Raw genomic sequence first — 25,452 nt, forward strand, 5'->3', positions numbered from 1 at the left:
TTCAACAACATCAGCCTAGAAAAGATTCTGTGTCTTATGTTTGAAATCTATGTAAAAGATGTGTTCCAAGAAGCATACAAATTGTTTTCATTTATTTTAACCATACCGTCAACAAGCTGTTCAGCAGAGAGAAGCTTCTCGGCCTCGGCGCTCAAAAGAATTAAAACGTATTTGAGGAATACCACCAACCAAGAGAGATTGAATGGACTTGCAACAATTTCAATTGAAAAACACTTGGTCAATGAACTTTTGCTGAATACTCCATTTCATGAGGACATAATCGACCGATTTGCTGCGCTGAAGAATAGAAGGATCGACCTTATCTTCAAGAAATAGGTTATTGGAATTCAATGTGAGTAACCTCCTTTATACAAACTTTCAGGCATGCTTAAAGTATAGTTTTATTTTTTTCAATATTTTTCTTAAATGACTCATTTTCTACACCAAACGGAATTGGGAATAATGAGGAATGCATCTTTCAAATCCCATACTTGATAGCCTAGGTCATATTCGATTTTTCATATTATTTGGGCTTCCCCTAAATTTTCCTCCACGAGCCGCCAATGCTTCAGCGGCAATAGAATAATTATTCGAAAATTCAACCAGCCTACCAAGTGAAAGTGTGTTAGTGATCTGAGCTCAGAACGTCGAAAATTTGGTGACAATATTATATTTCATTTTAAAATTGATCTTGCCGACATGTAAATCATATCTAAATTTGTAAAAGGATTACAAAGACATTCCTTCATTATACTGCGTACACCCTTGCTAAGCGTAGTGCAGCAAAATAATTATCAACATTTCAATTTTTATAAACTTTAAATTATTACAGAACCGACAACGGTCTCTTGAAATATTTATTATCTTAATAATTTCGATTTATCCTCGTGTGAGGTATCATTTATTTTGCTTTCATGTAATAAATGTACATGTTTGTTACAACCTGAATTTTACCTTTGCTCAATTTGATAAGTAAGTCGAAAATTATTTTTATCATTGATAAAAATTACAGTTTAGTGATTGCAAATTGCAGTTTAATAAATTGCATTGTGTCCTTAATAAAGGATTGTGGAGTTTTATATCCCACCCTCAGACACGCTGATTGGGTGATGATCTTATTCTATCTATTCTACAACAGAGTATTTGATTCTATTAATTATTTGAATATCTCAATGATATTGATCTGGTATTAATTCAATCCGAATGATACTGTTGGAATTCACAGTAAGTCAACCCTGTGATATAACTAAGTTATCATTCGAGATTGAAGTATTTCATGACTGTGTTGATTTATTGGTTGTTACTAAATACCAGTTTCAGTGTGGTAATTTTATCAAATTTTTCACTTGAATCCCAACTGAATGAATGATACCACTGGAAATAGTAACCTTACAAATTACAAATTTTGATTACGAATTTTAATATTACGAATAATTCAGTCAGGAAAATTCAATGGTTCAGGTAGTAGATTATTTGAACTATTATTAGATTTTTCTTATGATAGAATTAATAACGAACTTCAAGATCATCTGCCTCATCGAATTGGTGAACTCCTGTGGTAATTCACAGTAAAATCTGGTGGCTTTCGTTGAGATAGTATCCTAGAAAATTATAAATTTAATTATTTGTAATATTCGTTTGCGACCTATTCAGATGGAAGTTGTCAGATTTATTTCTTGTGGATTGCTTAGGAATTGGATTGACACCCTGCGTGTTCTACCGACTGTCCGGCATTGTTAATATTTTAAATTGCAGGTAAGGTTGGTCCAGGACCTAATGCAGTACCACAATACCATCACATTATGGGACCCCCAAGTTAGGAAGCCTATGAAGCAAGCCTATTTCAAGTGCCTTGATGTGGATTGTAAAGACACAGAAGAGGACAGATTCAAAGCTCACAGAAGACTAAGTCAACTGGACAGGTGAGGATTACAACTTACAAAGTTAATAGTTGCTCACAGGAAGCATGGAAGTCTCTCTTCTGCAGCTGCATTAGCAATGGGAAACACATCTGGGAACAGAGTTTCATACACTGCAACAACCAATTCTTCAGCTTCATTAGTAGTTGGAAGTGCCTTCAAAAATATAGATTTGTCAACTGCTCCAAATTTGCAGCTATATTGGCAGGCTCAGTCATCAGAGATGTCTGCATCAGCTGGATCTGCTCAAAGATTATCTTCACCTAGACTATAACACACACACCTCCCTGATTTCAAAAAAGCATTAAAAAATGAATTCTTCCACAGTCTGAAAAAAAGTCAATAGATGAGGCCAATTGCGGTATCAAGTCAATCTTGTTGTATTGGTTTCTTTATCACTTTTCCATTCAATTTATTCATTTTCTGTTTGATTTGATGGCAAACTTTGTATCGCATATCAACTCTCTTTCAACTCTGTTGCATAGTCATCTCAAGTTCTTCCATATTATATAGCTGAAGAGGATTTGTAGCAATTACTATGATTTTAATTTTTTGAGTATGACCTTACCTGAGCATTTTTCAAATTATTTGAATTAAAAATAACCTTTTGGAAAGACTGTACACTGGTAGAGTTTCTCAAGTGTTTTTATTGGAGAAAGAAACACTTTAGAGGAGAAAAAAGTCAACAAAATGACTGGCCTTAACTTAGGATTGGAATCATTATGAACTTCCCTGAAAGAGCCTTACATTCTATGTAAAAATTCTTTGAATTTAATCTAACTTTATGAACAAATTATACACTGGTAGAGTTTCTCATTTGTATGATATTTATTCATATAGTCTATATCAGGAGTGATATAGTAAATTAACTTTTAGTAGATGAGGGCCGCATGTTATTTCAAATGAATAGTGGCGGGCCGCAAGCTGCACCAACCTGTATTCTAAACTCTCATCCCCCCCTCCTCAATCACTGATGAGAATCAAAATTTATTTAATCTCAAATTATTTATAACTAGAAAATTGTTAGAATGTTAGGCCTAAAATAAGACAAAGATAGATGACGACAAAAATGAATTATATTTGAAATCGTACTTTTTGTGTAGTTAAGAAGTTGATATTGTGGTAATTATTCATAGACTATTAAATGAAAAAGACTAAGAAATTGTCAAAAAACCAGAGATTTATTGATACTTAGAAAGACCGGTTTCGGTTATTACACCATTATCAATCTCTGATAAACTAAAAAGTTATCAGTTTTAGTTTATCAGAGATTGAAAATGGTGTAATAACCGAAACCGGTCTTTCTAAGTACACTGATTTATTCTGTGGTTTTTTGACAATTATTTAATATAAATGATTATAATTTAAATTTTCATTTAATATTTGAGATATGTAAGGTCAACTTAACGAAGTAATTCAACTCAAAAATGTTATTTTCTGTTTGCAGTTTCATTGTGACTTTTGAAAGTAACATGCATAGAGTGCCGGGGGCCGCATGCATCGATATATCCCAGTTAGGCGCTGGTTCCGGTTGAGCCAGGGAACACAGCCAGGCTGGATGCCTGGTTGCACAAGCCGGTTAAATTTCAATCGTGATTAATTTCAGGAGAACAAATCCCAGGAGGCTTTTCCGAAAAGAAGGCTTCTCTGATTGGTTCTAGTGAAATTAAATCACCATGAAAACTTAACCAGGTTTTAAGCAACTGGCACTAAGATGGTTAATACAAAACATTAATTCATCAATGTAATGATCCATTTTGTCTGAGCAATCCTTGATATAATTATCACTTATACACTTATGTTCTAAAATTCCAGTTGAATTATTGAAGCTGAAGATGCCAAAAAAGACGACGCACAATGATGGAGGGAAAGCGGGGGACGCGGAAATCCTCACAACTTTACATAAAACGGAAATGCTTGAGCAATTCAGCTGGAGAGCAAAGGGGCTAGCGTTCGACCTGTCATATTGTGTAATACATTGTGTATTTGATAAATGGATGAATATATCGTCTAAAGATATTGTCTAACCTATACTACAGCCCCCATACCAAGCCTACCATACCCCAACCCCTAAACCTCCTCAATCGAAAAGATTTTGCTCAAGTTTTAGTCAGTCAACACTGGATGAGCATCTCATAGGAAATGATTCTTTGAATTTAATCTACTTTTTGAACAAATTGTGCATGGTAGATTTTCTCATTAATATGTATAAAACAGATTCGTTCTTATTGCTAGGAAAAAAAAAGATGGACCAAATAAGGAGAGTTAGCAGATCTAATAACCTTACCTGAGTATTTTACTCAAGTAAAAATTCTTTGAATTATACCTTTTAGTACAAACTGTACACTGGTAGATTTTCTCATTTGTTAGAGATTTGCAGTTATTGCTAGGAAAAAGGAAAGAAGGACCAAATAAGGAGAGTTAGCAAATCTAATGACCTTACATGAGTATTTTACTCAAGTAAAAATTCTTTGAATTATACCTTTTAGTACAAACTGTACACTGGTAGAGTTTCTCATTTGTTAGAGATTTGCAATTATTGCTAGGAAAAAAGGAAAGAAGGACCAAATAAGGAGAGTTAGCAAATCTAATGACCTTACCTGAGTATTTTACTCAAGTAAAAATTCTTTGAATTATACCTTTTAGTACAAACTGTACACTGGTAGAGTTTCTCATTTGTTAGAGATTTGCAATTATTGCTAGGAAAAAAGAGACCAAAGAAGAGTTCCAGAACGAGCAGAATAACAGTCAGCAAAATGACTGACCTCAAGCCCTCACCTGCAGATTAAAATTAAATTCAAATCGCCAGGCGGAGAAATGTATCTCAAGGAAAAAGTTTCAACAAAAAAGCAGCTGAGCACTCTTCTAGAGTTTCATGTTTCACTGACTAACGGAAATCAGGTATTTATCAAAAATGCTGTTATAAAAATCTGGTGTGGCGCACTCACACAACTTTCCTTGCCGTTATGAAAATTGATCAACTGACGCTAGTGTTCCCGCGCATCTAATTTAGTCTACTATTCGAAGATCTAAGCCAGCTGGTGGCAGGGCAATAACGCTGCAGACACATGAAGTCTGCTATCTGTTCATAGTGAATGATTTAATAGAATCAACACTTGCCATCAGTTTGCAAATTGAATAATCTTATTTTCTCGAACTTCGAGCTTATTTCCATATTTTAGCTGAAAATGTTACTGAACATTAATTGTAGAGATTTTCATACCCAATCTTTTCCACTTGGATTTTTTTGTTTAAATTGTATTTGAAGCCTGATAATTGGGAATCTAAAATCAAACTTTGCATATATGGGGCGGAGCTCCTGAAATTTTCACAGATATGGGACTAAAGGCAGTTGATTGAGCTCATCAATGACTTTTTTAGGTATAAATTTGATGAAAATCGTTGGAGCCGTTTTCGAGAAAATCGCGAAAAACCCTGTTTTTGACATTTTCTCCATTTTAGCCGCCATCTTGAATTGAATTTGATCGAAATTGTTCGTGTCGGATCCTTATATGGGAAAGACCTTGAGTTCCAAATTTCAAGTCATTCCGTTAATTAAGAGATGAGATATCGTGTACACAGACGCACATACACTCATACACACACACACACACACACACACACACACACCACACCACACACACACCACACACACAACACACACACACACACACACACACACCACACACCACACACAACACACACACACACCAATACCCAAAAATCTCTTTTTTGGACTCAGGGGACCTTGAAACGTACAGAAATATAGAAATTGGGGTACTTTAATTTTTTCGGAAAGCAATACTTTCCTTACCTATGGTAATAGGGCAAGGAAAGTAAAAAGGACTTCACAACGTGGAGCCGGCGTTATAATACACATTTCAAAAAATAGCTTGCAATATTAGATATGGAGCTGTAAAGGAGTTAGTAATGTGAGATGAAATGACAAGTCAAATTCTCTCAAATCCTCTGTCCAAAATATCACGTCTATTATTGTCATTCGAATACAAAATTATTCATCCTTATTTGAATGTGACTAAATATGATATTCCTCAAATTATTCATTTTTAATGGAGTTATTTTGATTAATTATGTACATAATTAAAATATTCTATTCTAGCAATCTGTCTAATCATTCTGACAATCTGTCTAATCTAATCTGGGAGAAGAACAGAAATTGGAAAAACTGTTGACTGGAAAAAACAAATTACAGATTAATTCCATAACTTTTTTAATTCACAGTATATCTCATCTATTGTTAAAACTCTTCTATTATTTTCCCCCTCCACAAATCTCGCGATCTGCGAGCAAACCAATCTTTTTTCTTTACTTCAAAGTTCACAATCACAGGTTTGATTTATTCAACAACTCCACATATTGGACTAAATGAATAAAGTTGAGCATTTGCTTATACTTCTAAAATATGGAGCATTTGCTTCATTTTCTATGAATAAACGTGAGCAAAACCTTTTGCTCATGTTCATAAAAAAATAGTTTGAGCATTTGCTCAAAAGTAAAAGCTTTTGCTCAAAATTGTATGAATAAACTAGAGCATTTGCTCAACTTTTGAAGCAAATGCTTCAAAAAAGGTGAGTCTAGTCTAGAGCAGCTTATCACCTTCTGCTCATAGTAAAATGGCTCGACTAATTTGTATGAGGAAGAGGAAACTATATCAGATACGATAACAACCAATAGTTGAGAACTATAAAACTTTTTAGATTCAACCATGATATATATCACCATTTTCCCTACAAAAGAATAAATACAAAAGATTACTCTTTTTAGATTCAACCATGATATATATCACCATTATCCCTACAAAAGAATAAATACAAAAGATACCTGTTATAAAGATAGACAACACAAAATAGGAAATAGGCATTTAAGAAGATGAGAGTTTAGACGATTATAAGAAGGTTATTGATATTATAAGAATATGCTGAAGATTATTATAGAGATGACATTTTTCACGCTATTATTTCAAAATTCTAAACTCAACTAACCTAAAACCCTATTCATAATCATAAATAGAAAACAGAGCAGACGACGCAAACACAAGCGGTGCACCCTACTTGCATATTTAACGCTTCCGTAAGCTATAAAAACAAATTAAGGCTACAAAAGCGAATCAGCTGATGAAAAATCTTTAAAATACGTGAGCATTTGCTCCAGAGTTCAGGAGCATAAGGTAAGAGTATAAGGTAAAGCTTATTCATATGAAAATGAGCAAATGCTTTTGCTTCTACCTTTTGCTCATGAGCAAAACCTTATGCTCCATGCTCTTGCTCATGAGCATTTGCTCTGGTTTTATTCATATGGGCCATTGAGTCCAACGTTTTGGTAATTTTGTCAAGTTTTCTTTCAGTAAATGGAAGTTTGGTTTGTTCCAACTTCACCGATTGATTTTCTACTTTCATAAATTACTTTCAATAAATTGTAATAGTTATAATACTCCTCTTTCAGGATAAATATTATAATCAATCTCTTAATATATGTCCAAATAAGAGACATATATTAGGAATATTCAGTGTACCATATTAGAAAGCTCGTTGCCCTAATATGTGACAAAGTATCTCATTCAAAAAAGTGTTATTCCTAATGAAGACATTCTTATGGCACCTAAATACAAAAACAGACTCATCTTCAGTAAAGAAAAAAAACTAGCTGAATTACGTGTTCCAAAATATATTAAAAACGACTGAAGACTTTAGAGAGCTAGCTTATGAAACCAACCAGGATGGCAGGGTTCAGTCCAATGCGAATTAAATATAATTTCATGAGGAAGCTCATCAAACTCTGGTGGGAAGACACTAATTCGAAACCAAATACAGATGATCCAGCAAAGATAAGCTTCCCTCTTAGATTGTGACAGCAAGCTCTTCCCCTCCTCCCACAGATCCAACAAACTACTGATTACCACCTTGTAGTGGATTTCTAACAGGATTTTTTTCAAATTTCAAATTCAATTTATTTGCCATTAATTTACAATCAATTAGAAATGCAGTGAAGTATAAATAAATGCATGAAAAGATTATTGCTTAATCATAATTATCTCAATATAGCGTTAATAACGATTGGCCTCCATAGTTGCATGGATAATATAGAGGAGTAGGAATATAAAGGAGAGGAATCTTTTGAAAGATTCAAATATTGTTCAGTGTATTAATTCTGAATAGAAGAATGAGGGAAATATTTTGTTCCATTGTTGTTCACGATCTTACTTGCAGTCAAAGATAAATGTTCTCAAGAGTAGTATCATAGCCACCTCTAATATAAGGCCGCGGCCTACGATATTGCAACGTCGCAGTGTAGGCCTAGAATCTAATACATGATTGGTGAAAAAGATTTTTTAAAATACCAGCTGATCTTTTTCACCAATCATGTATTAGATTGTAGGCCTAAACTGCGACGTTGCAATATCGTAGGCCGCGGCCTTGTATTACAGGTGGCTATGGTAGTATAAATTGGAAATGGGACAGTTTTGGGCATGAGCATGTTGTGCCTTTCCTCATGTTAAGTGATTACACAATCTCATTACACAATGTGATGTTATAAATAAGTGTCAGAATGAGAATTAATACACTGGACATGTCTCTCTGACTGCAAGTAAGATTGTGAACAACAACGGAAAAAAATATTTCCCTCATTTTTCTATTTCCAATTGAAACATTACTGTAAATTCATTCAATCGTAAGGTTTTGATTTAAATTATTTTAAAGAAATAGAATGAGGTCTTGGAGCCTCGTCTTCAAAACATAAAATATCCGGTTCTGGTGTTGCCTAAAAATAAAAATATTAAGTTTTTCTTCCAGAGCCACTCATAATTCTATCTTAGCTGCTTTAACCAGATTACAGCTGGTTGATTTACTACTGTAAATAAGAAGGACTCTTCATACGTATCTGATCCTACTGATATCAGTAATGGTTTTACAAATGTAGCACACGTAAACGTGGCTCACTAACTACTACAAATGATTTTGATTCGACGGCGTTGAAAAATAATGATATCGAGTGACCTGGCTGGCTCAGGTCTGGTGTCAGAGTTTTCAGGTCGCAACTGATCAATTTCAGGGCCTCTGACATGACCTAACGACTGCTTTTTAGACAGCCGGGACCGACGGAAATACGGGAGTGGCCCGAGATAAATATCTTGCCCGGGCCGGGCGTTGAAAAATGTCAAATCAAAAGTAAAGCAAACAAAAACGGCTATTGACAGAGGAGTGCGAGACGTTGTGATTGGTGCTTCTAGAGACAGTGCTATTTAAATGGTACAAAGAGGGCCTGGTTTCATGTGGGGAAAAATTCAAAGTGGAATGACTTTTGATGCGATGGAAAGTATTATTAGTCTGCAAGTTACAACTCGATGCAGACTACAAATCGGTTAACCGATTGCTGTAATGGCTTAGAAGGCAAAATATCATCTATCATAATCAGAAAAAGACTAATTTCCTCCCTTCTCTATGATTGAAATTATTACCTGTGAATTTTAAAAATATATAAATTCAGTCACAACCTAACAATAAGCCAGAAACACCATACAGTTGTCACATCACATAAAAATCCCAAATATAACCAATCAATTGAATAGATAACTTGAATGAAAACCCTTCATAATGATGTCACTATACTGTAGTGTGTTTTTGACTTGGATCAATACAATATCATCATAGCCTACATTAGAAATAGTTAAATCTTAAATTAGAAATCATCTAAAGAGTAGAAACGAAGTTGTAGACTTCTGAAGATGATGATGATGATGACATCTCTGCTGCATCTTGGTGGTTAGCGACTAATTTCTTTTAAAAAATGAAGAAATATCAACGTTACCGTTTTGAAGTTGATCTACTCCTTGTGAAGTAGAAATTTCCATAATGTGTCCTACAACGTCGTCAGCTATAGATATCCGCTATGTTACCTATAGATGTCTTCTGTGACGTCATCAGTTGAAATTTGCATGACATCACCTGCGATGGCAGCAGTTGTTGGCATCACCGAAAGATGTCTTCTGAGCTGAGATGACACCAGTTCAAAGTATCTGAGACATCACCATGTTATGACGTCATCAATCAGCAGTCGCCATTGGAAGAAGACACCAATCCATTGCCAGATACGCCTTCTGCAAGAAATGTACAAATTTTATATTGTTTTATTATTGATTAATACATTTTACTTTTTATTAGATGTGTAAAAATATGAATAAACCTATAAATAGAAGGGCATAGACTACTGTTACAGAAATAACAACAAAGAAGCATAAGCATTTTTGGAGGTATCCTGACAATTGTACAACGTTCACAATTCATGGATGTACATAGCATAACAATGATGCCTACGTTGTCAGAGGATACGACAACAGCTTTAACGATTCTCTGCCTTCCCACTGCCTTATATAAAATATAGCAGATATATTTTTGAATAATTGATTTCATTTCATTTCATAATTTCTTTATTCATAAATTTGTACATTGTATACAGTGAATAGTGTCATAAATATATATCTTTGATTAGATACAATTAAAAATAAAATACATAACAAATAAAACATCTACAGAATACAACAATACAAACATACAATACAATTCAAGTCATAGGAGCTGATCTCATTCATTCAAATATTCTTCGATATTATAAAGAGTTCTTCCAGTTAAATATCTCTTCAATTCCAATTTGAATTTATTGGAATTCAGCTCTTGTTGGATACGCGTGGTTGCTTGTTATAGAACTTGGCTCCTATATATGTGGGCTTCTTCTTGTAGAACTCAAGTCTATGGCTTTGCAAATGTAAAAGTTTATCTCTGTTTCTAGTGCTGTTGCTAGTGCTTCCTCATGATTCTTTGAAACATGAATAAATAGTTGGAGCTGGATGGCGCTGAATATGATGGGAGGCAGCTGAACAGAAACTGCAACCCCGTATAGACACGGGAATAAGCTAAAGAAGAAGAAGATTGTAAAAAATCTATCTGGCAACGTTTCGGAGCAAGAAAAAGATAGTGCTGCTGTCTACTTTGTCGAATTATAGACAAGGATAGCAGAACCAATGTATATCAACTATAACGTCTGCCACTATGTATGTCTATAATGCTGACACTATAATGTGGACCTCACTATATAGAAACACATATTTGATGCAATAAAATGAATTTTTATGTCTGAATAGACTGAACTGTTCATTGAAATCACCTGCTAATCGAATCAGTTAAAACTTACACTATCTATGAAGGCTGAATGTACAATCAAATTTTGAACTTTATTACTGAATCGAATTAGATGCTGAAGAGTAAAAATATAAACAAATAATGAATAAATGTAACACATAATAAATGCTACAATAGCTTGATTCAATTCACCATGTAATTCCATTCATTTTATTATTTGTCACAGGCTAAACAAAAGTCGAAATTGTCATTGACAATGGTTATGTACATTGAAATTAAAAATAAGAATTTCAACATTCATAGGCCTATACAAAGTTGGACATGATAATTTTTTAAATGGTGAATATATCATTTAAAAGCTGATAAATAATATGTCCAACAGCCCAATCCTATAAGCTTTAGAAACAGTCATCAATAATGTCATAATACCAGTTATCACCAGTTGTTCAGATTCAGTTTGCACACTGTGCATAAGGACCTATTTCATGATAACACTTTTCTTTAAATAGTTTATAGGGTATGGTAAAAAATAAAGATAACAAATTGTCTCGAACTTACCATCTCTTTAAGTATTAGTCCGCTCAACCAAAGCGTCCACCCACATTTCCCCTCAAACTCATATCAGTTTTCTGAGGATGCTGCCATCATGAGCACTAGGCTTGTGCGAGGGAGATGAGATAGATTATGATGAGAGTTGAGTGGATATACATATTTAGATGTTTTCCAAACCACCACAATTTTTTTCTTTTTTTCTGCGATTCTTGTCGGAAAATCATAATACATCTCGTTGTAGAACCTGAAAAAGTGGAATACAAATTAACATTCTGTTCTGTAGTTAGGGTGATGTTAAAGTCAATACCCATATCAATAAAGTCTTGTAGTTGCCCACTAATTTTATTAGACCTATTATAATCTATAACATTTATTTAACTATTACCAAGCTCTAGAAAATCCCCAGTAATATTGAGTTTACCGGAGAGACATTCTAGCAATCGAAATGATAGTTTTCATAGTGGCCTACCATCTATAGCAAAGTACCTCTATAGCAAACCGCTTGAGAGCCCAGCTGAGAGTCGAGCGGTTGCTGGTATTATACCATGCAGTATTTGGTAGCCGCATACTGTATGGTACCTTGATCTGGGGACATTTGCCACATGCCAGAGGCATTCTACTGCTCCAAAAGAAAGCTCTCCGTATCATCACATATAGCAAGTATGATGCACATTGCCAGCCAATCTTCCGCAGATTGGGCATCCACAAAGTCTGTGAAAAAATCTTAACTTCACTGCTATATGTGAGGAGTAACATCAAAACGTTAAATCGGAGAGAGCAAGTGCACTCCTACACTCGGAGGACAAATTTGGATTTGCCGCACTGTCGTATGTCAAAGGAAAAGGACTGTTTCCCCGTGCTTGCGATGATGATGTTTAACCACCTGCTGGAGCCGGTGAGAGCGCGTTCGGTGAACATCTTCAGGTCCTCCTTATCTAAGTGGCTACTTGAAAAAAGTTTATATAATATCAGTGACTTGTTTAATTGTGACAATATAAATGTGGTCTGTTTGACCAGTGTTTTTATTTCTCATGGTGAAATACACCGACTGACGCAATATATTCAGTAATGGCCTGATCTTTGATTGAGATATTGGATAAGAAAACAAAATAGCCTAATCATTAATTTATTTGATGCCGACACAATTTTTCTATAATAGGTGACTCGAATTACATGGTACATAACAGGTATCAAAGAGCAGCATTTAATATAATTGGAAAATGCCACAATATCTCAAATTGTGTTCATACATGAGAATCCCTAGTAACTCAATTGATTATATAATTTTAAAAAAATATTACTTGTAACTCACTTATGCCTATAAGTTACCTGATTTATCAAAAGTGAAATTTTTTCAAAAAAAATCAAGTCAAGTTTGTAAAGAAGAATGAGGTTCAAACTATAATACCAAAAGGCAATCACTTAGATTGGCGATTGGCAAAACACAATAAATTATTTTAGACTCATATGGAAATTATCAACAATCTTATGACTTAATGCATAATTTGATTTGCTAGTCACTTTTAATACAAAAAAACATGTGCTACTCACCAATAAATCAATTTGTTCATACTAGTATTCAGTATACCACAAACAACGCCGGGAATTAATTAATAACCGCCATGCGCCATCCCAGACCAAGATTTATTAATTGATAAATTATATTTATTAATATAAAATTATATTTTGTCGAAGTCAGAAAAAGCACAGAAGAACGTAATGTGGTTATGTTATGATCTCTCAAGATTCAGTTGGGGAACCAGTCTGTGACGAGCGCGCCCAATTGTAGCCAGATTCGATGGTGAACTTTGGTGTCACATTGTAAAAATTTCATATCAAAATCCTTAGCATAAACGATCATTCAACTTCAATTTATTTTTTCCACTCAAATAAATTGATTTAACCGTCAAAATATTAACCATTATATTTTTATATGATTTTGTCATTGCCATCTCGATCATACTGTTAACTATTCCAAGGAGGATAATAAACTGTTCCAATACTCTGTTACAGAATGTAGTATCTGTTCCATTTCCAAGTTACTGTGGAAGTTTTGGATAAATTAGCCCATTATTATACAAGCACTACAGACCTTCACCTTCCAGTCTTATGTTTAGTTAGAACCTTATTATGTGTTGAAAATGTAATTCTATCTAGTATACTGTTGAGTATACCTTGAATTCAGATAGTTTATCCATCTGTTATAGTAGCGGTTACCAGGTTTAGTTGGTAGCCCTGTCTTATCACTGTTTCCGCTATCAAAGTCTGCTATACAGTAAAATTGGCGTTATTTAGTCAACTCGGTCAGTGACTGTGACCAAACTGAACCAAAACACTCTAACACTGTGACCAAACCACTGAAGTGTGACCAAAATTGTGGTCAACATTCTCAGCACACAGCATTGGGGAACCAACCACCATATCACCTATCAACTGAGTTGATTTTCTCACCAAGCTTCTATTTGTTCAAATCGAGGCTTCTGTCGACATTAATAAATGATACATTAGCATAAGGTCATTATGATTGGCAGAGTTTGGTGCATTCACGCTCTCATTTCATTGCTCCTATTTCATGTACAGTTTCATTATTACTTCTCTTTTTTTATTAAAAGTCTGATCACAATGTTTTGTAATGGGACCACCTTCATAGTTTATCTATCACCTATTTCATCTTCCCTCTATTGTATTTTATTATGAACTTCAATTTTCCATGGTATACTTTCATGATAAGTTTCACTCGGGAGACAGCCACTCGGACGACAGAGCGCTCGGACGACTTTGTAAACAAGCCATTTACCACTCTGTCGACATTGTAAACAAACTATATATAGCTAATCCATGACGTAGGCAGCTCTCAGCGCTCCAGGTGGAATAATTTGCTTTCAAAATATGTAGCTCTATGAATCCCTTGTTCCAAGCTTCGTTCTCCAAAAAAGGCGCGCAAATACGAATTTAAAGATTTTAAGATTACGAATTTTAAAAGTTTGTTCAGATGAGTAATAATTTTATTTTTCGTAAAAGATGTGAAATGATATGAATTTATGGATATAGTTTATACTTGTCCTCTGAATTATAATTTCTGTTTGTTTTCAGATGCGTAATAATTTTATTTTTCGGAAAAGATGTGAAATGATATGAATCTATGGATATAGTTTATACTTGTCCTCTGAATTATAATTTCTCTGAACGTTGGGCAAGACATCCATAGGAGTTTATTCATGAAATAAATTTCCACACTTCTATAGAAAATCAAGTGACACGAGTTTTGTGAGAAAATAGAAAAATAGTTTGGATTGATGGATTTTGGAACTGAAATTTGGACATAACGAGTTTAGGAACGGTTTACTATTGAGAAATCAGATCAGGTACCAAGATCATGAGCTGGAAAATATAAATTCAGCATAACTTAATACATTTTTATTTTATTTTCAGGAATAAGTCAATGATATATAAAATTAAAATCAGAATAATAGATATTTATTTTTTCCTCCAAAAATAAGTAAAAATGTAGTATGAAAAAACAATCAGATAGATTTTGTATATTCTCTTGAGTAATATTCAAATACCAAGGCATAAAATTACAATCATCAACATTTGTAAGAAACAAATTTATGAAGAGTCTCATAATAGAAACGACAGAAAAAAAATGATATGCAATAATATAAAAATTCAAAGAAGGAAATACGGTAGTTTGTTTTCAGATGTTCATATTTTTTTATTAAATCAATAAGTCAATGCAGTATGTAAAATTACAATCATCAAAATTTGTAAGAAACATGTAGTGAGATTCTCATAATATAAACGACAAAACGAAAATTGTATACAATAATGATATAAAGAATTAAAATAAAGAAATAGTTTGCTTTCAGAAGTTCAGCATGTCATCATTTTACTTCTAATGAATTCTTGTAAAGTACTGTGAAATTACAATCATCAAAATTTGAAAGAAACATTCAGAAGAAGTTTCATTATAAAAATGAATAAAAACAACAAAACAAAAATACAGTAATAATAATATTTAGAAAATTCAAAAAATGAATAGTTTATTTTCAGGGGTGTGGTGTGTATCATGTCACAGTCCCAAAATATTTCCCAAATGTTTATCAACTTGGATAAACAACATTATTATAATCCAATTGCAATGTCAAATAAAGAATTCATTTTTTCATTATTTAACCTGCAAACTTAGGTCAAGTGATCATAATGCACAATGGAACTGAAGCCACAAGTGAAATAGAAAATGTAGTTGGACATATACAGTACGAGCTTTGATTCAGTAAATGTACATGGATATTTTCTTCATGGTATTTTCGAATAGAGAATTTTTCTCAAAAGAATATTAATTTTTGAAAAACTTATTCGTTTAAAAAAACTCAATTTCAGTATTTTTATTTATATTTAATATTATTGATTACCTACTTATTCCATTATCTCACAAAAGTAATAATCAGAAAAAAGTTTTAGGCCTACCGTACTGTTTTTGCACAATCTTAAAAAAATGATACCCCACTTCATCATAATATAATGTGACGGGGTAATAAATAATATTTAATGATATATAAATAGTATTTAAATCAATAAAAATTATTATTGATATATAGACTAGTAGTATCAATAAAAAACTTTTATGGAGGAACAACCAAAATAAATTCCTGTTGCCATAATTATATAATAGCTTACTATAATAGGAAACAATCAAAGCAAAATATTCACGTTTTCAATTATTTTACTGACCTGGGCAATAGTAATTTTAGTGAAACCCTTCATACTCCAATATCGCTATATACATCATCTACTTCTGATCAAAGAAATAATGAGACTATAAAATATTATTCATTGACCGAGCAAAGCGAGGTCCAAGATTCAAGTTGACTGTTTTGCTTTTCTCTTGATGTGTGTTCCGCATTTACAGCGAAACACTGTATTTACAGCCTGGTTGCACAAAATCCGGTTAAATTTTAACCGTGATTAATTTCACGAGAACCAATCAGAGAAGACCTTTTTGATGAGACGGCTTCTCTGATTGGTTCTCGTGGAATTAATCACAATTAAAACTTGACCGGCTTTCTAGTTTTTGGAAAATTTAATTTGAACGTGGACTATGTCCCATTTTGACAAGCAAATTTTCCAACTCCAGCTGTTTAAAGTATAGAACTTAACTAAATCTCGAGCTCGGAAACCGGTCCTTAATGCCCTTAGGCATTAAAAACCAATTTGCAAAAATAGACGAAATACAGCTGACTCAATTTGTGTTTTCTTCAGGATAATAATATTATGAGAGTAGAGGAATTTTCTCCATACTCCAATATTACCTACTTGCTTTCTTTGTAAGGGCTACTCGTATTTATATAAAAAATATTGAATGTAATTTATAATCCAGCTGACAGTTGATTTGTTTTTTAATAGAATAACTAGTGACCCCTGGGTTATAGAACTCGCTCATGAACTGTTGTATTGATCTCTGAAATCCGCAATTTGTAATTATACCCTGAGTTAATGAGAATTATTATGGAAACAGTTAAATATCTCTTTTACAAGTAGTATGATGACATTAGGTTCCATGGGGATCCTATTCCAATTGAAAAAAACTACTTTCTATCGCTTCAAAACTATACTCCGCCATATTGGATCCAACTTCATTTTTAATACTTCTTTTTTCAAATAGGAACGTGGTCATATAATACATGATTTCGATACAGAATTTAAAAAGAAAATTAATGACAAAACCTGCACATATATCTGAAAACGTTACAATGATCTCAACATTAAAGATAATACTAATAATTAATTGACCGAAGTGAAGTCTAAGATTCAAGTCGACGGTTTGGCATTTCTCTTAATGTTTAAATGTTTATATATTGCGCATTTACGGCGAAACGCGGTAATGGATTTTCATAAAATTTGACAGGTATATTTATGTTCCTTTTTAAATTGCGCGTCGACTTATATACAAGGTTTTTGGAAATTTTACATTTCAAGGATAATATAAAAGGAAAAAGCAGCCTCCTTCATACGTCAATATTAGAGTGAAAATCAGACTATAGAATTATTCATCATAAATCAGCTGTCGAGTTGACTATAAATTGCATGCCATGACGCATGCAATTCAATATCTCTATGTAACTTGGTAAAAAATTAGCACCTGTGTAGACTATAATTGCATGCCTCATTGAATGCAATTTTTATGCACTATTAAATAGGATGCAAAGAACTTATAACAGCTCGTCTGGGCGCCTAGATGTCTTCTGGTTTTCTCGCGCTAAATTCTGGAAAGCGTTATATGTTAATTGAATCTTGTGTAAGCATGATCTGATCAAATAAATAGTTAGTGTATCAGTGTGGATGTGCTTATGGTTTGGGACGTCGTTATAACTGCGCGAGGTCTACTGTTCACAGAACTACTAGTGATACAAAAATGAAATATATGGGTACCTACATTGAATAATCGAGTGTTAGTAAACACTAATAGTAGCTCTACTCACAATTTTAACACTGAACAAAAAAAAATTGTCATAGAAAATTTGTCAATGTCATAGCAACTGCTATCACAATTAGTATTATCAATTACGCGTATGTTACAGTCAATAGACAGGCAGACAGACGTTAACATTAATATAGAACTTATAAATGAATTATTATGTTGAGTATTATTCAGCTGAAATCATGTGTCGGCGCATAAAGGACAGTCAGTGTGATACCAGCCTGCCAAATAGCATCAGCTTTTTTAAATGAATTGAAAAATTACATTAATAGCATCTAATTAATTCCAGCTGGCTAAATGATAAAAAAATCGAAACAAATTTTTCTTCTTTAGCACTTTCAATGTTATTTGTATATTCTGAAAAAGGACGATGGAGTTAGGTCCGCCGCAAAGTAGACCCACGTTAATCCACGAAAAGCAACCCACGCTGTGGAATGTTTTTTAAACCATTGCTATAAAATTATTCATAATCAATCAGCTGACAAGTGATTATTCATTGCATGTATTACACAGATGTCTAGAGAAGCCTATCAATGGTTTACAAAACATCCCACGGCGTGGGTTGCTTTTCGTGGATTAGCGTGGGTCTACTTTGCGGCGGGCCTTATTGAACTCTGCTGTCCAACGAACTTGACCTGTAATAAGGTTCAAAGAATACGTGTTCAACATTTGAAGCTGATTGATCAATTCTCTCTAATGTTATTGTAGAACATACAAACAGATGGACAACGACTTTGGCCTTCAGTAAGTCAAAGGTGAGAACTCGCTAACGCTCGTTCAATAAATCATTGCAATTGTTTATTTATTTTACTACTCAGTGAAACCTGGGCCCTGTTTCATAAAACTTATAAGTCACGAAATACAGGAGGATCACCATTCCAATTACATGCTCTATACAGCTGATAAAATCAGCCGTTCCTGTATTACAGGACTTCCAAGTTTTTATGAAACAGGGGACAGTGACTTACAAGTCCTGTAATACAGGAGAGTCACCATTCCAATTACATGTTCAATATAGCCGATAAAATCAGCTGTTCCTGTATTACAGGACTTCTAAATTTTTATGAAACGTCTTATTGCAACAAAAAAATTTCTGTCTCATCATAGAAATATGAGAGATACAAAAAGAGAGATTCAGAGTATAATTAACTTTTAAACTTTCTTTTAGAAAACTCAGAACACATTTTGAAAATTCAAATTTCCAATATATTTTTTAAGCTTTCAAATGTATTTTCATTTCTGTCAAGGTATTGTTTACAAAAATCAGAATATATTACTTTTGTAAATTATAAATTCACACAGGAGGTGCTAGAATGGAATAGGATAATAATAATCAATAACAAATTCGAATAAATTCAAATTAATTTTATTTATCAAAGATATAATATTATTTGCTACAACTGTATTTCCTTACATCGTAATGCCTGTCTTACAGACAGTAGTTTCATAAACTTGAATACTTGGCTAAGATGAAATACTAGCTTAGAATGCATTTCAGTTCTCTCGAACGCGATTCTTATTGTCCTGTTAGTGTCATCCCTCACTCATCCACCATTACCCTCCATAGCATGGTAACAAAACACCATATCAATTTTATCCACTGTCCTCAGTAACATGATCTGAAAAAATAAATTAATATCAGTACCAGAAATTTAATATAATTTTCTTTTATCTTGGCAGCCACCAACATTTGTGACATTAATTGCATCAAAATTGTATTCCAAGAGCAGTATATCACGACTTATACAAGATGCTAACATTTATTATCATTGAATGCAAAATGGATGCCGGTTCAGTGGTGAATGCCAAGAATGGCTTCTCCAAAACTTGAAAGTAGACTATAAAACTTCAATACTAGGGACATCATGACAAATGCTCTATGTTTAATCTACAAACATCATATAATCACTGATGATGATGTCTGTTGCTATGCTATACTTGTTAAATTGAATAACATTTAGTCCAAATGCTCTTTGTGGGTGGAAATAACTTCATTGTATATAAGAGTACTAAATCTTATTATACTGAAGTTGCCAATCTTTATTATATTAAAGCCACATAGACAAGAAATTCACAGCCAATACGGCTGATTGTCACGGACAAACAACCTCGAAATCAATTAGGGAACGTACTGGAGGCTATGGGAAAACCTCCAAATCACGAAAATTTCACCTCCTGGCCCCCTAGAGACCCCCAAATTTTTTCGACATTTGAAATCAGCATCGCACAGAAAATTCGATAAAAGCTATTTTGTTCAGCCCCCGGAGATAAGCCTATAGCCATAGTTCAATTTCAACCGAATTCAAATGGGGACCCGGGAAATTGAGTTTTCATCGAAAATTTGAAGTTTTCCCAAATACGAAAAATTCCCAGCCAAAACTATAAGATCGCTGTGAAAACTGAATACCAAATCTGTTGCATACTACACTGGAGGCTACGGAAAACCTCCAGACCTTCCAAATTTTTCCCCCCGGCACCCCTGTACTCGCCCAAATATTTGGGACACATTTAAATTTGTTTCCCACAAAAAATTTATTTCAAGCTTTTTTGTTCAGCTCGCCAAGTTAAGTTAATAGCCATAGCTAAATTTCAACCAAATTCAAATTGAGTTTTCATCGAAAACTGTGTGTGTGAGATCTTTGTAACGTGTCGCGCCTTTCCTGGCATCATTCCAAGTTGTTTACTGACCAGCAGCTGTGATCTAATTATTGAAGAAGAAGAAGAGGAAGGAGGAAGGAGGAAGAGAGGAAGGAGGAGGAGAAGAAGACAATTGTGCGGGCGGAGCACGCATCCCAGCCGGAGCGCGAAACGCGGAGCCTGCTACCCAACATTTATAGTCACAAAAGACAATTGGGCGGGCGAAGCCTGCCTCCCAGCCGGAGCGCGAAGCGCCCCTATTGGGGGTGCAGGGGGCGAAGCCCCCTGCCGAGCGCGAGTTTCTAAAGAGTTGCTAAGTGTTCTAAAAGAACACTTCCAACTTCATGAGTGTAAATCTTTTGATCAGACCCTTGTCCGATTCAGCCGCCTTCATTAAACTATTCTACTATGAGATTTGTTGAAGAGTTTTCCTCTCACATAGAGCATTCATTTTATAGTCAGATATAAGACACTACAAATGCCAAAAAAATGTTTCTTATCCATTAGATTTTACAGTAACAAAATTCAGGTAGACCTACTTTATAATGCCTGAATACAGGCGAAGTCATAGAGGTCTTTCTTTAAGCTAAGGTAACTTTTCTCCATTCAATACAGATAAGTGGAATTATAACCATTAATAAGACAGTCAAATCCTGGAATGTGACAAAAATTAATTGTTGATGAAAACATCTGAAGGCCACTTTTAATACGTCAGAAATAAACCCTCCTCTACTCAGGCATTTATTTATACATCAAGTTAATGAGCACTCCGCTCTTATAGTCCAGTCAAGAAAAGGCTATAAAGGGGAATGTTTGGAAGACAATTTTTGACCCTGCAGTTCTGTTTAGGGTAGTACGGAGGTAAACATATCAAAAGTCCCCACCCCTACCACATGTGCTAAGGGGGTGTGGGTGGTTCAAAGGTACCATTTTTTGGTTTCTCGCATATAAATCTAAAACTATGAATCTTACGTACATAATTGTTATTTACAAAATTTAAGCTTACATAATTTCTTACAATATTCATCTCACAACTTTTTCTATACGGTATCTTCTCTAGTTTTCGATATATCCTCTCTTGAAGGTGTAAAATTTTTGAAAAAACATGTTTGCCTCCAACATATTTCAATTTTTGCTCTTATAACTTTTTAAAAATCGATGGGAAAAATTCATGCTGATTATGAGCTTATAACGCATTGAATTGTCTTCAATTTGATGTATAATTTCACACTTATACGCATTTCCCTATAACTGTTGCAGCAGCATTAGTATTGATTGTGAAATCTCCATTTTTTCAACAATAGACCAATTGACAAAGGAATTTGGAGGGAATGTTTTAGACACAATTTTTGACTTTGCAGCTTTGTTAAGACTAGTTACGAGAAGAACATTAAAATTCCTAACTCATGTGCTAAAGGGATGAGGGTGGTTTGAAAATTGCATTTTAAGCGTTTTGCTCCCACGCTCATATCTTGAGAACAATGTGTTCAACTGACATAACTAACTATTCAAAAATGAAGCTTAATAAATTCTCTACACTTTTTGTTCGCTGGAATTTTGTGATATTCCCAACAGTTACCAAGATATTCGCTCTTGAAGGTGTGTAATTGTTAAAATGACAGGTTTTTATCCAATGTTTTGCTCTTTCAGGGCTTATAAATCTCGAACAATGCATCATAAAAACTGATGCTTAAAGAGCATTGAATTCTCTTTGAAATGATTCTTTATTTCACTATTCCAAGTTTTCTTTTCATTGTTATAGCATCTTCAATGTAGGGGGTGAAATTTTCATTGCTGCAACAATTGATCGTTTGAAAATCACATTTGAAGGGGGGTGTCTGTGAAACAATTTTTGACTTTGCAGCTTAATTTGGACCAGTTAGTGAGTGAACATACCGAAAGTGCGCATCTTTATCATCCCCTCTGCTGAAGGTGTGGAACCGCTGAGTTGGCACTTGTTTCAGCAATGGAAATTTCACCCCCTGAAAGCATCAGAATGCATTCTGACTCTAAAATTTAAAAATGAAGGATATGTCAATCATCAATATAATACACGCTCAAGAAGAACGTATGCACTTCAACAACATAGAAGACAATTCTTTGAGAAACGTCCTTCCTACATGGGAGCTAAGTTCTTCAACCAGCTACCAATTAATATCAGAGAGAAGGATGGTGCGATTTTCAAAAATGAATTGAAAAGATATTCAATTTCTATTAGTCCTCATTCCACACAAAGCTTTCTCAACTGATTATTGTGAATTATTGTTAACTATTTTATTATTTTATGACACTATTTATATTGTAAAAATGCAATGATAAATAAAGAACTATTTGATTTGATTCGATTTGACCCCGCAGTTCTGTTTAGGGTATTAAGGAGGTAAACATATCAAAAGTCCCCACTCCTACCCCCTGTGCTAAGGTGGTATGGGTGGTTCAAAGATACATTTTTTTGATTTCTCGCATATAAATCAAAAACTATGTATCTTACGTACATAATTGTTATTTACAAAATTGAAGCTTACATAATTTCCTACAATATTCAAAACATTTTACACCTTCAAGAGCGGATATCTCGAAAACTAGAGAAGATACCGTATAGAAAAAGTTGTGAGATGAATATTGTAGGAAATTATGTAAGTATCAATTTTGTAAATAACAATTATGTAAGTAAGATACATAGTTTTCGTTTATATGCGAGAAACCAAAAAATGGTACATTTGAACCACTCACACCCCCTTAGCACAGTGGGTAGGGGTGGGGACTTTTGCTTACCTCCTTACTACGTATGCATGTGAGCATAAATTGAATCTTCATATAAATATTATTTATAATATCATGAATAATTTCGTTATTTCTAATTAAATAAATTGACATCAGATGTTAATTAATTTTTATGTATGTATCTTAGATTAAGTGTAGTAGCATATACTTATATTTATTTTTTGTAAAGCTTTTTTGTATTTTGTTTTTGGCAAATAATATTCATTCATTCAATTAGTTTTAGTATACTGCTTGATAGGCCATAAATTAATAGTTAATACTGTTACAATTGACTTGACAGTTAGTAGTAACAGTTGATAATAATTGTAAGAGAAGCATTTTAAAGTCACCTCAAATAGTACTTACGTTTGATATGACGGGCAAATGCTTTTCTCGAAACCAGAAATATTGAATAAGAAGGTAGTCACATCATACAAGGTAGACCTGAAAAAATATCTTAATTCAGGTTTCCGAAAATGTAACACTCTTGTAAAAAATGATAACTTATTACTCTTGAAAGTTTTAAATTTATGGAGATGAATTCAACAGATTTCTTTCTCTCTTTGAAATTCAATGGATGAGACAGGAATAATTTTATCTGTCCGCCAGTTTTATTGGACACGGGAATTGCAGTAAACTGAAAAATTAGGCGAACCAAAACTTATGATCTCTTGATCATGTGATCCTCAAAGGATCACAAGGTGAAACACTGAACAAATAATGAATAGCCTACAACTTGCAGCTTACTGAAAAATGGTAGGAATCATTTTCTTCAGCTCACGCATGGATTTTCAGAATTACCGTAACTAAAATCTCAGTAATCACATTTTTATAAATAGGTTCGCAAATATTATTTAATGGATTGAATTTTATATTATTAAAAAAAATATATTCAAATTATGAATACTTTTAAAATTTTTATGTACTAATTGTATGAATCAATAATTTTTTTGTAACATTAATTTCATTTGATAGAGTCCTGTTGAAAATATAAAATTTTCTGAGCTCTCGGGGGGCCATGGCCTCTATGGACCCCCCTGGAGCCGCCACTGCCTCTAGGCACTCATTTTATAGTTATACAGCAAGTTAATGAACATTCCGTTCTATTATATTAGTTTTAGTATGCTGCTTGATAGGCCATAAATGGTTAATAGTAGCTGTTGATAATAATAATTGTAAAAGAAGCATAATGTCTCCTCAAATATTACTTACGTTTGAAATGATGGGAAAATGCTTTCCTCAAAACCAGAAACATTGAATAAGATAGTCACATCAAGATAGACCTGAAAAAAATACATTTTGATTTACAGCTTATAGACAATTCTTACTGTTTCAATAGGCCTTACATTTCAATAATGACACAAACACACAAAATCTTCAAACCCTATTTAATTTTATGTAGCCTATGACAGATACATCTTGTGTTTACAATAAGATTGACCATGATATAATATAGTTTAAAAAAATTATATAAGTAATTCAATACCTACAAAATAACTCATTAACCAAAGCAATTTTTCATCTCATTTTAAGTGATCATAGACTGTAAAATTCTTCAACTGATATATTATTTACTAACCGTCAGGCTCGCTTCACGAGCAAAGGAATATTTTTATTAGTAAAATTTTTAAAAGCCATTGGCTATAATATGAACAGTATGATCCCTAAAAGTGGGCTAGTCCAACAATAGTTAACAAAAATATATAAAAGTGAGGCCATCTTGATCAATTTAGTGTTTTCTATTCTTTCTTTCTACTTAGAAGATTTCATAATTCATGTCTCAGCTTTTGTACAATTATATTATAAATAAATTAATCTTACAGATTAGAAAAAAATTCTAGCCTAACACTGAGTTACCTGTGTTGTTGTTGTTAACCTCACTGTGTTGTTATGTTAACCACATAAATAGCAAAAATTATTGTAATATAAATCTTATCTTACCATA

General features: G+C 33.5%; 2 long non-coding RNA genes across 3 annotated transcripts; both read right to left on the reverse strand.

Moving 5' to 3' along the window:
• Positions 1-8,766: 8,766 nt before the first annotated feature.
• LOC111049078 lies at positions 8,767-13,406 on the reverse strand. Its single transcript, XR_002605962.2, has 3 exons — positions 13,178-13,406; positions 11,633-11,870; positions 8,767-10,035 (listed from the first exon to the last, which is right to left on the reverse strand). It is a non-coding gene; the product is annotated as an uncharacterized LOC111049078 (long non-coding RNA).
• A 6,045-nt stretch (positions 13,407-19,451) lies between these two features.
• LOC111052750 lies at positions 19,452-25,452 on the reverse strand. Of its 2 annotated transcripts, XR_005571107.1 has the most exons (5): positions 25,365-25,446; positions 24,720-24,790; positions 23,874-23,951; positions 22,641-22,726; positions 19,452-19,726 (listed from the first exon to the last, which is right to left on the reverse strand). It is a non-coding gene; the product is annotated as an uncharacterized LOC111052750 (long non-coding RNA). The 2 variants fall into 2 exon arrangements; XR_005571106.1 differs by lacking the exon at positions 22,641-22,726 and having other exon boundaries at positions 25,365-25,452.

Source organism: Nilaparvata lugens, chromosome 4, assembly GCF_014356525.2.
Source record: "Nilaparvata lugens isolate BPH chromosome 4, ASM1435652v1, whole genome shotgun sequence".
In the NCBI taxonomy this organism is placed as follows: Eukaryota; Metazoa; Arthropoda; class Insecta; order Hemiptera; family Delphacidae; genus Nilaparvata; species Nilaparvata lugens.